At 46.6% G+C, this 13,341-nt stretch overlaps 1 long non-coding RNA gene across 2 annotated transcripts in view; it reads right to left on the reverse strand.

Moving 5' to 3' along the window:
- LOC147579760 (uncharacterized) overlaps positions 1-13,341 on the reverse strand; it is a 34,041-nt gene that overhangs the window by 4,041 nt on the left and 16,659 nt on the right. Inside the window, exon 3 of one of the 2 annotated variants that reach the window (XR_015252079.1) lies at positions 12,535-12,645. This is a non-coding gene — a long non-coding RNA (uncharacterized LOC147579760). Of the gene's footprint in view, positions 1-12,254; positions 12,646-13,341 lie in introns of those variants that run through there. The other variant, XR_015252078.1, reaches the window with a different exon arrangement.

The following is a 13,341-nucleotide window of genomic DNA, read 5'->3' on the forward strand; positions in this document are numbered from 1 at the left end:
CTGGCTTAAAGGACAGGGGAAGCTTAAAAGGGGCAGGGGGTTCCAAGCAGGTAGAGACGGGAATGAACAAGAAAGTGAGGATATGGGAGGATGTGTATTGACTTGCCTAGAGTCCAGGGTCTGATTTGGGAGACATGGTCGATTCCTATGATGAGGAGGTCAGAGGACAGAGCACCAGAGTTGCAAGGGTGACTGATGGGCAACCAAAATCCCTGAAGTTTTAGTGCTGTAGATGGCTGAACACAAAGGTGTGTCCCAGGCAACTCAGTCTGGATGGAGCAGGAGAGCCGGGGGCCAGGGATGGGTTCAGGGGACTCAGGGACATTTATTCCAGGCTGCAGTTATATCACAAAGACTCCACCAGGGATGAAACAGGAGTCTGTACCCATAGTGTCTCTTTCTCTCTCTCTTTTTAATGTTTGATTGTTTGCTTGTTTGTTTGTTTGTTTATTTAGAGTGGGACAGAGGCAGAAAAGGAGAGAGAGAATCCCAAGCAGGCTCTAAGCTGTCAGTGTAGAGCCCGACGCGGGGCTTGGTTTCATGAACCAAGAGATCATAACCTGAGCCGAAATCAAGAATCAGATGTCTAACTGACTGAGCCACCAGGTCATAGTGGTCCTCATAGTGGTCTCTTATGACAGGAACTGAATGTGTTTGCCCTGTGTACCAACCATCTTCTGCCCTAGACATGCAAATTTGAATTGCCCAGACAGGCTATGGACTTTTGCTTAGCTGCCAGAACTTTTTGCATTATTTCAAGGTTTGGGGAAAGACCTATGCCCCCCGGGAATGGATAAATGGACTGGAAATTTGCTAAGCTGGTTTTATAGATATCTTCCCATACTTGACACTCCTTAGAACAATAGCCCTTCACATGGCAAAGTCCACACTGGCCACACCTTTCACCCACTCTTGTTGAGCGCAAAGGTGGAAGGCTAAGAGGGAGGGTTGTTTAGAGAAGCCAGAGTACTTGGCAGATTTACACCTGAGGATGCAGCCTCTGGGGCTAACCCTTGATAGTCCTTGACAGCTCACCCTAAGTGACCTTGGAGGATGGGGCCTTCACCACCCTCAGCGTGTACATTTCCTTGGATTCTGGCCAGAACAGCATAGAGCAGACAGCCTGGCTCCACGAGAAGCCATGGGCACCTCCTCCTTCCTACTTGTCCTGAGAGCTGACCTGTGTGATTCCTCAAATGGCACCAGGTTGGGGGGGCTGGGGCACTGGATCATGCACTCCAGGGCCATCAATGGACTCTCTTTCTTAACACCAGCAATCTCCTGCCAGTGTGGCTCCTAGTTTCCTAACTAGGTTGCCCCCCTCCTCCCCCAGAACCTAGGCAGGAGACACTACCCAACCCTCAGGAACATCTTGTCGTCCTCAGCTCGGATGAGGAGTGATGCTCATGGTCAAAGTAACCTGGGAGGTGAAGTTTTAAAAAAACACACAGGCAGGTGGTAGCTCAGGAGGCAGCGACATCTGAGACAGGAGAGCGGAGCATGTGGGGACAGTATCCCTGCCATTCAACAGCCTACCTTCCCCTCTTCTTTTGTGGGTTGAGAAAAGTGGGGTACATGGATAGTAAATGATCCTTCCTAAGATCCACCTCTGGGGCCGGGACCCGTCTAGTTCCTAACCTGTGGAGGTCTCTCCACAAGAGCTCCACGCAGTTTGGAACGCCGGGAACAAGGTGCTTTCCTCTCTGTGCTGTAGTGGAAGTGTGGCCAGGCAGTGGGGAGGGAGGAAAGGCTACGTGGGCACACAGTTCTGCAGCTGCCGACTCCATACCTACCGGATCAGGCACCCCCTCCATCTTCTCGGGCCCGCCCACTACACCTCAATGCTGGACGGACTGATTTCCCCCATCATCATATTAGTGGGTTAAAGGGAGCGCCCGCCTGGGACTGCCCCAGGTGACATCCGTTGTCCCAGGGTAATTATTACTAGTGGCGTCTTTCATTTTTAAAGTGTCCTGGGTTGGACAGTACATTCCTTGGTCGTCCTAGTTATGAGGGACAGGCTTACATAAAGCACACAAGGTAGCTTAAGCAAAGTGATATTCTGTGGTCACATCCGCGTGACAGTTGGATACAGTGGGAACCAGGGACTTGCACCCCACGTGACCCCTCGCTGTCTGTCCTGCTTTTCCCTGAGGCTTCTGTTGCCTTTTCTCTCTGCATTACTGTCCTTGTCTTCGTGACAAGAGCTGCCACCAGCTCCTGAGTTGCACATTTGACAGCTTCCATCATCAAAGGGACACCAACGTTCTCAGGTGCAAGTGTGAAACTGTCCCAAGGCAGGGACTTATGGCCACATTGTGGGCAGGCGGGCCAGGAGGCTTCAGAATGTTGTAACTCTCCGGGCAACCAGAGACAGAACGGAGGAAGAGGCAGTTTTTAGAGGAGAGAAGGTGTAGAATAGACAATCCCTTCAGTGTCCAACACAGACAACTTCAAGTAGTTATTAATGATCCCCGTGGCATGCATCTGATCACTTGTCTGTCATTTATGTACCAGAGAGGAGGCATATTCCTTCTCGGTCCCCCAGAGCAATGTCATTTGATCTGGAGCAGGAGGGGGAGGGGCTTCCTTGCTCAAGGGAGGGATTCTTGGGGAAAGATGCTGGTTCCCAGAATGCATGTGGCTCTAGTTTGGAAGTCCCCTGCCCCTGAGGCTGTGCCTGTGTGTGTGTGTGTGTGTGTGTGTGTGTGTGTGTGTGTGTGTCTGTCTCCACAGGACCTGAGGCACTGGGGTTGAAGTCCATTGTGTCATGTAGCATCCCTCATTGAGCGTGACTCAATGGAAAGGAGGCCTCTTCCCTTCCTCTCTCCCTGACTACAGGCCACATCTCTGCCCCCGATGAGCTCTGTCCCAGGTCCCCGTGTGTCAGCAGAGGCACTGCGGCAACAGCAGCAACAATAACAGTGTAGAACACAACCCCCCAGGGGACTCCTCAGCTTTTCTGATTTTCTCTCCAAGAGGCAGAGTCACTAGGATGCCCTCGTGGACCGAGGAAGGCCCTGGGATTGTGGGATTTATTGAGGTACTCCCAAGAGGGGGGAAAGGCATTCTCCAAACAATAGCGTGGGGGCTCAGAAGCACATTTAAACTGTCATTTTATTGGGGCACCTGGCTGGCTCAGTTGGTAGAGCCCGTGACTCTTGATCTCAGGGTCTTGAGTTCAAGCCTCATGGTGGGTGTGCAGCTTACTTTAAAAGAAGAAAAAAAAAAAGAGTGCAAACTCTCATTGTATTAAGTAACCCCTGGAGAGGTGAAGCTGAGAGTCGTGCTTCGAATTGTTACTTGTTTCACTTTTCATGTATCTTTTACTGTAAATTCTTGAGGGCAGGGCCTCTGTTTTCCACATTGTGGTAACCCCAGAGCTGGGAACAGCATTTGGCACGTACACTGAATTCTCAGTAATTTCAGTAATTACTTGCAGTTCCCAATGGGGCCCTGTTCTGCCCGGCTTCCGGCTTGCCTTCTCTGCCTGGAACATCTTCTTCTGACCCTTTGCCTGCCTAACCCCTCCTTGTCCTGGGAGACCCCATTCAAGTGTCCCCTCTCCAGGACGCCTCCTCTAATTCCCAGGCTGGGCTAGCGGCTCCTGCCTAGGGCTGTCTCAAGGTCCAGACCATTCCGCACTATTGTGGCTGGTTGTGGGTCTGTCTCTCCTACTTCTGGAGGGCAACACAATTCCTGGCACACGGTTGGTGACCAATAAATCTTTTCTGAATGGACAAGATGATTTTGCAAGCAATGTTTGATTCTAGGCACAAATCAGAGGAATAAGACGATGGCCCAGTCCCTTGAACTTCTTTGGGGATTGACTTTCTCAATCTGTGACAAAGAGACCAGGTGACAAGATCCATTTATGTCAACATTGTAGCAAATTGCCAGATTCCGTCTGTGACTCTGACTTTCCAAGGTGGGTCCTGTGAACTGCACCTGCTTTGGACCCTGGGATCAGTCCTGTCCTTAGTCAGGGGGAATTGAAGGAAGCATAGGTTCTTTCTTTATTTAAAAATGCTGGGCCACCTGGGTGGCTCAGTCGGTTGAGCGTCCGACTTTGGCTCAGATCATGATGTCGCAGTTCGTGGGTTCGAGCTCAGTGCAGAGACTGCTCCGGATCCTCTGTCCCCCTCTCTCAGCCTCTCCCCTGCTTGCCCTCTCCCAAAAAATAACTAACTAGCTTTGAAAAATGCTTACTGAGTGTTATGGACAGAATGTTTGCACAAGTTCCCCTGTCCCACCTCTCATTCATACATTGAAAATGGGGCTTTGGGGAAGTAATTAGATTTAGATGAGTTCATGTGGGTAGAACCCTGGGCTGATGGGATTAGTGTCCTTATAAGAGACACCAGAGGGGTGCCTGGGTGGCTCAGTCAGGTGAATGCCTGACTTCAGCTCAGGTCATGGTCTTGTGGTTCATGGGTTTGAGCCCTACATCAGGCTTACTGCTGTCAGCACAGAGCCTGCTTCCTATTCTACGTCTCCCTTTCTCTCTGCCCCTCTCCTGTTCATGCTCTCTCTGTCTCTCTTTCTCTCAAAAATAAATAAAACATTAAAAAAAAAAAAGAGACACCAGAGAGCCTGTTCTCTTTCTCTCTTTCTCTACCATGTGGGGCACAGCAAGAAGGTGGACCCCAGAAGCCAGGAAAAGAGTTCTCACCAAACCTGAACATGCTGGCTCCCTGATCTCAGACTTCCAGCCTCTAGAACTATGAGAAAATCATATTCTGTTGTCAAAGCCACTCAGTCCACGGTATTTTGTTATGGTACCCTGGGCTGGCTAAGTAAGATACTGAGTGACGGGGAATCTGAACAAGTACAAAATAATTACCCGTCAGAGCTGTGGACACAGTGCTCTGAAGCTTAGGGAGTGGGCAGTCCACTTGGCTGAGGAAGAAGAAAAATATGTGGGCAGGCATCACAGAAAAGCCCTTTGAACTGGCCCATGAACAGAAGCAAGGGTTTCCTAAGCACGGATCGGGAGGGAAGACCTGCCTGGGTGAGGGCAGGGTGAAGGGGTGAGATTTCCCAACCTATCTAGGAGGCAGGGCAATTGACTGCTCCCTTAGTTTTAAAAACCACACCCCAGCCTCCTTGAGAAGCACAAAATTGCAGGCCCTTCCCTAACATTTGATACAGAAAATTAAATACTGTGAGTATAGAACAAAGCAAAGCTACGGGGAGGAAGCACAGCTTTGTTTTCAATCTGCACGTCCACATCCTCAATCTCACCACCAGCTTCAGTGCATCCGCCTGGTAAGGAAGGCCCCCCTCTGCGCTGGACAGCACAAGTTTGTACGGGGTGGCAGCAAAGGCAAAGCTGGTACACGGGGAAACACGGGGAGCCCTTGGTGGCAGGGTGGGACAGCAACTGCGGCAGACAGAGCAGGGAGGACCACTGCCATTGTTTTTAGGGCTGAACATTAGTGCTGGGGGTTAGGGAGGGAGGAGAGGAAGAGAGGGACTCGAGATGGGTGACGGGGGAGAGAACTGTTAAAGCGTGGAGCTGAGTGGATGGGGGGCAAGCAGGAGCTCAGGCCCTTGGTCCAGGCAGCACCCCTCCCTCATCCGACAGTATGTACCACTAGGGCTGCTCTGGCCAGAGACGGTGCTAAGCACTGTGCATGCAGCAAAGACCCGCAAAAGCAATCCTCCTATTTGCATGGAACTTGTGTTTGAGAGGGGGGAAGATGGGCAGCCAACAAACGAATAAATGCATGAGCAAGATCATCTAGTTAGTGGTCGAGGCTGGGAAGACAATACAGGGGGGTGAAGAGACGGGGGTGGGACAGGGTGGAAGGAAGCTTGGGGGTCATGGAAACCACTCTAAGCTGAGACAGCTGAGCTGAGTCCTGAGCAATGCGTTAGCAGTGAGCTATGGGAAGTCTGGAGGCAGAGCATCTAGAGCTCTAAGACAGGAACACGTATTTCTTACATACTAAAAAAAAAAAATTTTTAAGAGTAAACATTGCTGGTATGCCCGTTCTTAAGTTGACATGGAAGCAAGGAGACATCCCCATTCCCCAGGAAGGAGCTTCAAGGAGCATATTCTCCCTTCTCCTTCTGTTCTTGCTTGCCCACAATCGGACATATGGAGACCCACTCTTTTCTGGGTCTTTCTCACTTTGTTCTATAAGAGTGAGGCAGACCACAACCCTCAGTGTGGTAGAGGTGTAAATGTGCTTACAGCAGGCTCGCAAACAAGACTCCTCTATGCTGTTCTCCATATGCAGATTTAGGGTTGAATGTGGGGGTGGGGCACACGATGCCTGCCCTCTTTCAAAATGAAAGATGCCCACCTAGAGCTCCAACAAAGTCAACCAAAGCCATTGTTGGGGATGATGGAGTCTACACCGAGCCTGAGCTTCACTGGGATCCTTAAGTCCTCCTTACACTCGTTTTCAACACTGAAGGCAGGAAGGGTGGTTAATTGTCACCCTCCAACCTCTAGGAGCTGGCCTCAATCTTATAGAATACCAGAGTTCCACACTGAGGGATGGGAAATGTTGAATTACAGGAGTCACAACCTCAGTAAGTCAAATGTAGGCCATATGCTCACAAGATTTGCTGGTCTCCCTGGCACTGAGACCTAAGAAACCTTTCCCTTCGTGAAGGGTGTGATGAGGTGCACTTGGTTCTCAACAGTGTCCCTGAAGTGACCACAATAACAAGTTCCATGTGGCTGTTTGTTAGAAGGTCCCTAAATCAAGGCCAAGAGCCTGAGTAAAAGCAAACCGATTTGGTCAGAATGGTAGGTGGGAACATCACATGGGCCACACCTGGGTCGTGTACCTCTTTCACGGGAAGAGGGTTGCCTGTCTCACACTTTATCTTGGAATCCCTCCCAAATATGAAAGGGTTTTTGCATGCTGGTGGTCCAACTGACAAATACCCTTCACATGTTCTTTCGAACACAATTTCCCTCATTTCTGCTTTTCCAGATGCTGCTCAGCTGTGGTAGGTTGAATAATGGCCCCCAAAGATGTCCACAGTGATTGCTGTAACCTGTGAAAACATCATTCCCTCACATAAAGGGGACTTTGAAGATGAGATTAAGCTAGGGATCTTGAGATGGGGAGATTTTCCCAGATTTTCGAGGCAGGTCCTATGTAATCACAGGGTCCCTATAAGAAGGAGGCAGGAGGGTCAGGGAGAAGAGAGGAGATTCAACAATGGGAATAAAGGTTGGATAGATAGTCTTTGAAGACACAGGAAGGGTTCATGGGCCAAGGGATGCAGATTCTGGAATCTGAAAGAGCATGTAAAATCAGATTTTCAGAATCTGGAAAGGACAAGGAAACGGATTCACCCTTAGAGCCTCCAGAAGGAACACAGCTTTGCCAACATCTTGATTTTAGCCCATAAGACCCAGACTTCTGACTTCTGGGACTGTAATAAATGTGTGTCGTTTCAAGCCACAAAATATGTGGCAATGTATTACAACAGAGAGGAAACTAACACACCAGCTAAAATCCTCCAACCTTTGGAAAGGTTCTGTAGGCCCAGACCTGAGGTCTTCAAGGACTGTGCTAGTTTATGAATGCCTATTACTTGCTATTTAGGCATTCAAAAGTTAATACCGTGCTGCTGTGGGATGGGCCTCCCGTTTTCATCTTGGGCATGTCCCTTGGGTTAGTTGACACGGCATTTCTAGAACACAGAAGAGGGCTTTACCTATTTTGGTGAGTGAAAAATAAACTATTTTTTCCCTGGGCTTCTTTGCATTTCTCGAGAGAACGAACACTGCACGAAGCACATGTAAGGTACTCATATATTTGTTGATCATTTTCCTGAAGTTTAAAGCATTTTCCCCAGGACCCCTCTTTTGGCACTGGTTTCACACTTATAGTTGAAGGCTTTTTTTTTTTTAAGTTTACTTATTTATTTTGAGAGAGAGACACTGTGAGTGGAAGAGGGGCAGAGAGAGAGGAGGGAGAGAATCCCAAGCAGGTTCCGCCCCACCAGCACAGGGCCCGATGCAGGGCTCAAACCCATGAAGCCATGAGATCATAACCTAAGCTGAAACCAAGAGTCGTACGCTTAACTGAGTCACCCAGGCGCCCCTATAGTTGAAGACCTTTTGTATGAGTTTGGGACTGGTTGAATAAAATGGGGGAAACCATTAAAAATGGCAACACCTTCTCTATAAACATTTATAAACGTGTAATCATTCACCAAATTTTGATGGAGGACCAAGGACTTGGTGTGTGCGCTAATAGGAGTTCCTGCTAGTCACGCTTGCCTAAATAACATACAAACCTCATCTGTTATTTCCAGGTTGGGTCTCTATAAAATGGCATGAGGTTCCTCAAAAAATTAAACATAGAATCACATACTTCTAGGTATATAAAAGAGTTGAAAGCAGGGACTGAGACATCTGTACGCCAATGTGCGTAAGAGCATTGTTCACAACAGTCAAAAGGTGTAAACAACACAAATGTTTACCAACGGATAAATGGATAAACAAAATGTGTGATAGTGGCAATGGAGCACCACTCAGCTATAAAAGCAAAACGAACATTTGTTGGATGGTCCTTGAAAACATCATGCGAAGTGAGATATGCCAGTCACAGAAGGAAGAATATCATATGATTCCACTTATATGAGAAGTCCCTGGAAGAGACAAATTCATAAAGGCAGAGAGTGGAGTAGAGGTTATCACAGGCTGGAGGAGGGGGTCACAGGGGATTATTGTAGAATGAGTACAGAGTTTGTGTTGGGGTTAATGAAATGTTTTGGGCGGGGGTAGATAGTGGTGATGGCTATTATAACATGGTGAATGGATTTAAGCCACTGAACAGCACACTTACAAATGGTTAAAATGGTAAATATTATGTTTTATATATTTTACCACAAATTTTAAAAGTTATAAAAACAGGGGCGCCCGGGTGGCTCATTCGGTTGAGCGTCCGATTTCAGCTCTCATGGTTCCTGGGTTCAAGCCCCACATTGGGCTCTGTGCTGATAGCTCAGGACCTGGAGTCTGCTTGGATTCCGTGTCTCCCTCTCTCTCTGCCTCTACCCCACTTGCTCTCTCTCTCTCTGTCTCTCAAAAATAAACATTAAAAGAATTTTTAAAAAGTCATAAAAAGCATTCAAATCTCTTCTCTGAAGTTATTCTAGTGTAGTAATATGAAATGCAAGCATCCCCCCCCCTTTTTTTTTTGCAGAAGACTCTTTACCACATGGTTGTTTCTAATTATAAAATATTCTAAAGACCTTATAGTTTACTAGCAGGTGATTTGTTAGGAAATTAATATGTGTCCAAAGTATGGACAGGCCTTAGAAGTCACGTTTACAAAGAGATTTTGCTGACATGAAGGAATGCTTATAATATAATGTTAAGATAAAAAAAAAGCAGAGTAGGGGTGCCTGGGTGGCTCTGTTGGTTCGGCGTCAGACTCTTGTTTTTGGCCAGGTCATGATCTCAGGATTTGTGAGATCAAGCCCTGCATTGGGCTCTGCCCTGGCAAGGTAGAGCCCGTTTGGGATGCTGTCTCCCTTTCTCTCTGCCCTTCCTCCACTCACACACATACACTGTCTCTCTCTCTCTCTCTCTCTCAAAATAAATAAACGTTATAAAAAATTTTTTTTAAAAAAGTCAGAGTATACTATTGTGCTTAGTATGATTCCCAGGTATGTTCAAAATAAAAAACCCCAGGGCATCTGGCTGACTCAGTCAGTGGAGCATGTGACTCTTGCTCTCAGGGTTGTGAGTTCCAGCCCTACTTTGGGGGTAGAGATCACTTAAAAAAAAAAAAAAAAAAAAAAAAAAAACTTAAAAAAAAATTACAAACCTATATAAGAAAAATATTAGGAGAAAGTACTCTAAAACGTAACAGAGATTGCCCCTACATGATTGGAAAGAAGGTTACTTCCCCCCATCTCTTAATTACTTCCCTGTACTCTCCGGTTTTCCTCAGAGAGCCTGTATTACTTTAAAGACCAGAAACCAAAACCCAAAAATGTCCCAAGCCCCAAAACTTCAGTGTGGCATAGTCCTTGCTTATTTGGGCGTCTGCCACATCCTCCCTGGTACAAGACTCTCTGTCTTCTTTTCTAACAACTGCTACTTTAATCCTAGTTGTTGAGGTCAATCTAGTGTTTTCCAAAAGAGGCATAGGCTTGTCCACAGAAACGCATACATATCTGTCAGTGAATGGATGGGTGAAAAGACAGAGAAAGAAAAGGACTCCAAGGAGGAGACCCACTGCAGGCGGGGCGGGGGGTGGGGGTGGGGGAGGAAAGCGTTTCATTCTCCCCCACTGTAACCTCACCATGAAAAATTAGGTTCTAAAACCACAAGTTTCTGTTTTCAGTATAAAAGCAGACGACCAAGTCCCTTGAAAGTAAATGTAAGGTCAAGGTTATTAAATTCAGTTTTGAGTTCAATTGTTCACTAGCATACCATCCAAAGTAACTTTTACGGACATTGATATTGCCTTTAAAAATAATCAAAACAAAATAGTTAGTTTTTTAAGGCCCACCAATGCTTATTGCACCACAAAGACTCTATCAGCAGGGTCTGTATTGCAGGAGGTTATTAAAAAGAAATTTATATATTTTTGTTCTGTTTACTCTGCCATCAGTTATTCCCCAGCTCTGCGTGGTTGCCATGGCCCCAGGGCTTGGCATATGACGCCCTCCCCACATGTAGCCTCACTACGCTGGGCGTTTGCTGTCCCCAGAACTTCCTGGTCTGCGCCGTGCCTTTTTGTTTTTGTTCTTCTGCTCTGTCTGCCTGGAATGCCTTCTCCAGCCCTTGCCCGTGCCACACACGTCTTTCGGTACTTAACCCTAGTATGGCCATCCCTGTGAAGTTTCCCCTCCCCCTCCTAGTGGGCTTGAAGCCCTTGCCCCTTCCCCCCCTCCTGATTAGTCCCTCTGCAACCTGCCTCTGTGCCCTGATAAGTTACCTGGGGTCTGCTCTGTGCACACCCCAGGGGTGATGAGACAGATCACATGAGCATGCCCAGAAGAAAAGTTTAGGACTTTTGTTATCATCCCATTGTTTTAAATTCTGCTTTGTCGTGCGCGAATGATGATAGAATGTTTATACCATTATTAATAACCCTTATTTAGCACTTATATACCGTGTTTCAGGGACTGTTCTAAGCAAGTTACATATATTCACTAATTTGATTCTCAAAACAATCCAATAAAATAGATACTATTTTTATCCCCATTTTTCAGGGGAGGAAACTGAAGCATAAGGCTAGGAAATTTGTCCAATGTCATAAAGCTAGTAAGTGGTAGGTCTGGGATTTGAACTCAGGCAATTTGACTGGATAGCTCTAACTGTATTCATAGCCCTGACTATGCTGCTTGTATACATTAGTAATGTAGTATATTACTACATATTATACATATTTTTTAATTTTTATTTTATTATTTTTTTAAATATGAAATTTATTGTCAAATTGGTTTCCATACAACACCCAGTGCTCATCCCAAAAGGTGCCCTCCTCAATACCCATCACCCACTCTCCCCTCCCTCCCACTCCCCCATTAACCCTCAGTTTGTTCTCAGTTTTTTTTTCTTTTTTTTTTTTTTTTAACTTTTATCAACGTTTATTTATTTTTGGGACAGAGAGAGACAGAGCATGAACGGGGGAGGGGCAGAGAGAGAGGGAGACACAGAATCGGAAACAGGCTCCAGGCTCTGAGCCGTCAGCCCAGAGCCCGACGCGGGGCTCGAACTCACGGACTGCGAGATCGTGACCTGGCTGAAGTCGGACGCTTAACTGACTGCGCCACCCAGGCGCCCCTGTTCTCAGTTTTTAAGAGTCTCTTATGTTTTGGCTCCCTCCCTCTCTAACCTTTTTTTTTTTTTTTCCTTCCCCTCCCCCATGGTCTTCTGTTAAGTTTCTCAAGATCCACATAAGAGTGAAAACATATGGTATCTGTCTTTCTCTGTATGACTTATTTCACTTAGCATCACACTCTCCAGTTTCATCCATGTTGCTACGAAAGGCCATATTTCATTCTTTCTCATTGCCACATAGTATTCCATTGCATATTATACATATTAAGTAATATGCATGTAAAGGATGTGCACGCCCAAACTTTTTCTTGGTGAGAGTATACAACAAAAATAATTATATTCCATAACTTTCTTCAATCATTGGTTATGCAGGGGTGGGTGACATTTTTCTGTCAAGGGCCAGATAGTAAATAGTTTAGGCTTTGTAGGCCAAGAGGCAAAATCAAGAAAATTATATAGAGAATCATATAACAAATTTTCACAAATTTTTATTGAGGTCAAAATATAATAATAATTGAATATTTTATCGTAACAGACTACTAATGAGAAGAATGGAATTCTTTCCCATAGGATAATATTTTACCTATGACATTGGGGCTCAAAGTTGGTATTCCCTATCATCAGATCTGTAAAAACCACTCTTAACTTGTGGCCCCCAAATAGACAGCAGATTCCGCCTGAAGGCCATAGTTTGCCAATCCCCTGTGCCACTATCGCCCAAATTAGTGCAAACTTCTCCGCAATACAGGCCCAAGTACCTTTCCAGCTTTGATTGTTGCTGTTCCTCTGATGATTTTTTTTTTTTCCATCCAACTGGATTACTGGTATTCCTCAGACATTCTCTGATTTCTCCTGAAAGTGCTCATGGTCTAGTAGAACAAGCAGAAGTCAAGAAGATCTGGGTTCAAATCTGGATTGTCACTTTACAGCTCTACACCTTTGAGCAAGTGATTTGGCCTCTTTGTGCCTCACTTACCCCATCTGTATGTAACATGGTTTCTAAGCCTCAACATGTTGTGGGCAGAGACGGGAGTCACCAGTTTTCCTGGTATTCATCTCCACCTTCTCATTTAGGGCTTCTTGGTCCCTGTCGAAGCCTCCCTCATGACTGCTAGGGGTCCCACTCCTGGAAGCCCATGCCTGCTGGGCACCACCATTGTCCAGCCAGGCACCATGGACCCTGCTGGTGCCCTGGGTTCAGACCCTACCTGTGATATCAGAGTGGTTTGCTCAGTCATCTGGGATGACTTGGGGAGGCGGTTGCCTTGTCCTGTCTACAGTCCACTAAGAGGGGTGCTAGAGCAATCTACTTATGGCCCAATGTTTAAGAGTTTCTGGTAATATAATCCTTCCATGTCAGCCCCCACGCTGCAGAATTCAAAAAGATCACTTGAGCCCGAACCAGGAGAAGCCTCAAAGGCCCCGCCTGGAGACTAACTTTAGAACCGCCCTGCTTCTCCAACGACCCTGACATTCTTATCAGAGAAATTTCCTAGTGCCTGGCTGGGCTGCTTTTTCTCCTGGGATGTTCACTCTGGAAGGCTTAATGGCTCCTCTGAAAACAG

Source organism: Puma concolor, chromosome B3 (genome assembly GCF_028749965.1).
Source record: "Puma concolor isolate L17-30 chromosome B3, mPumCon1.1.hap2, whole genome shotgun sequence".
Taxonomy (NCBI): Eukaryota; Metazoa; Chordata; class Mammalia; order Carnivora; family Felidae; genus Puma; species Puma concolor.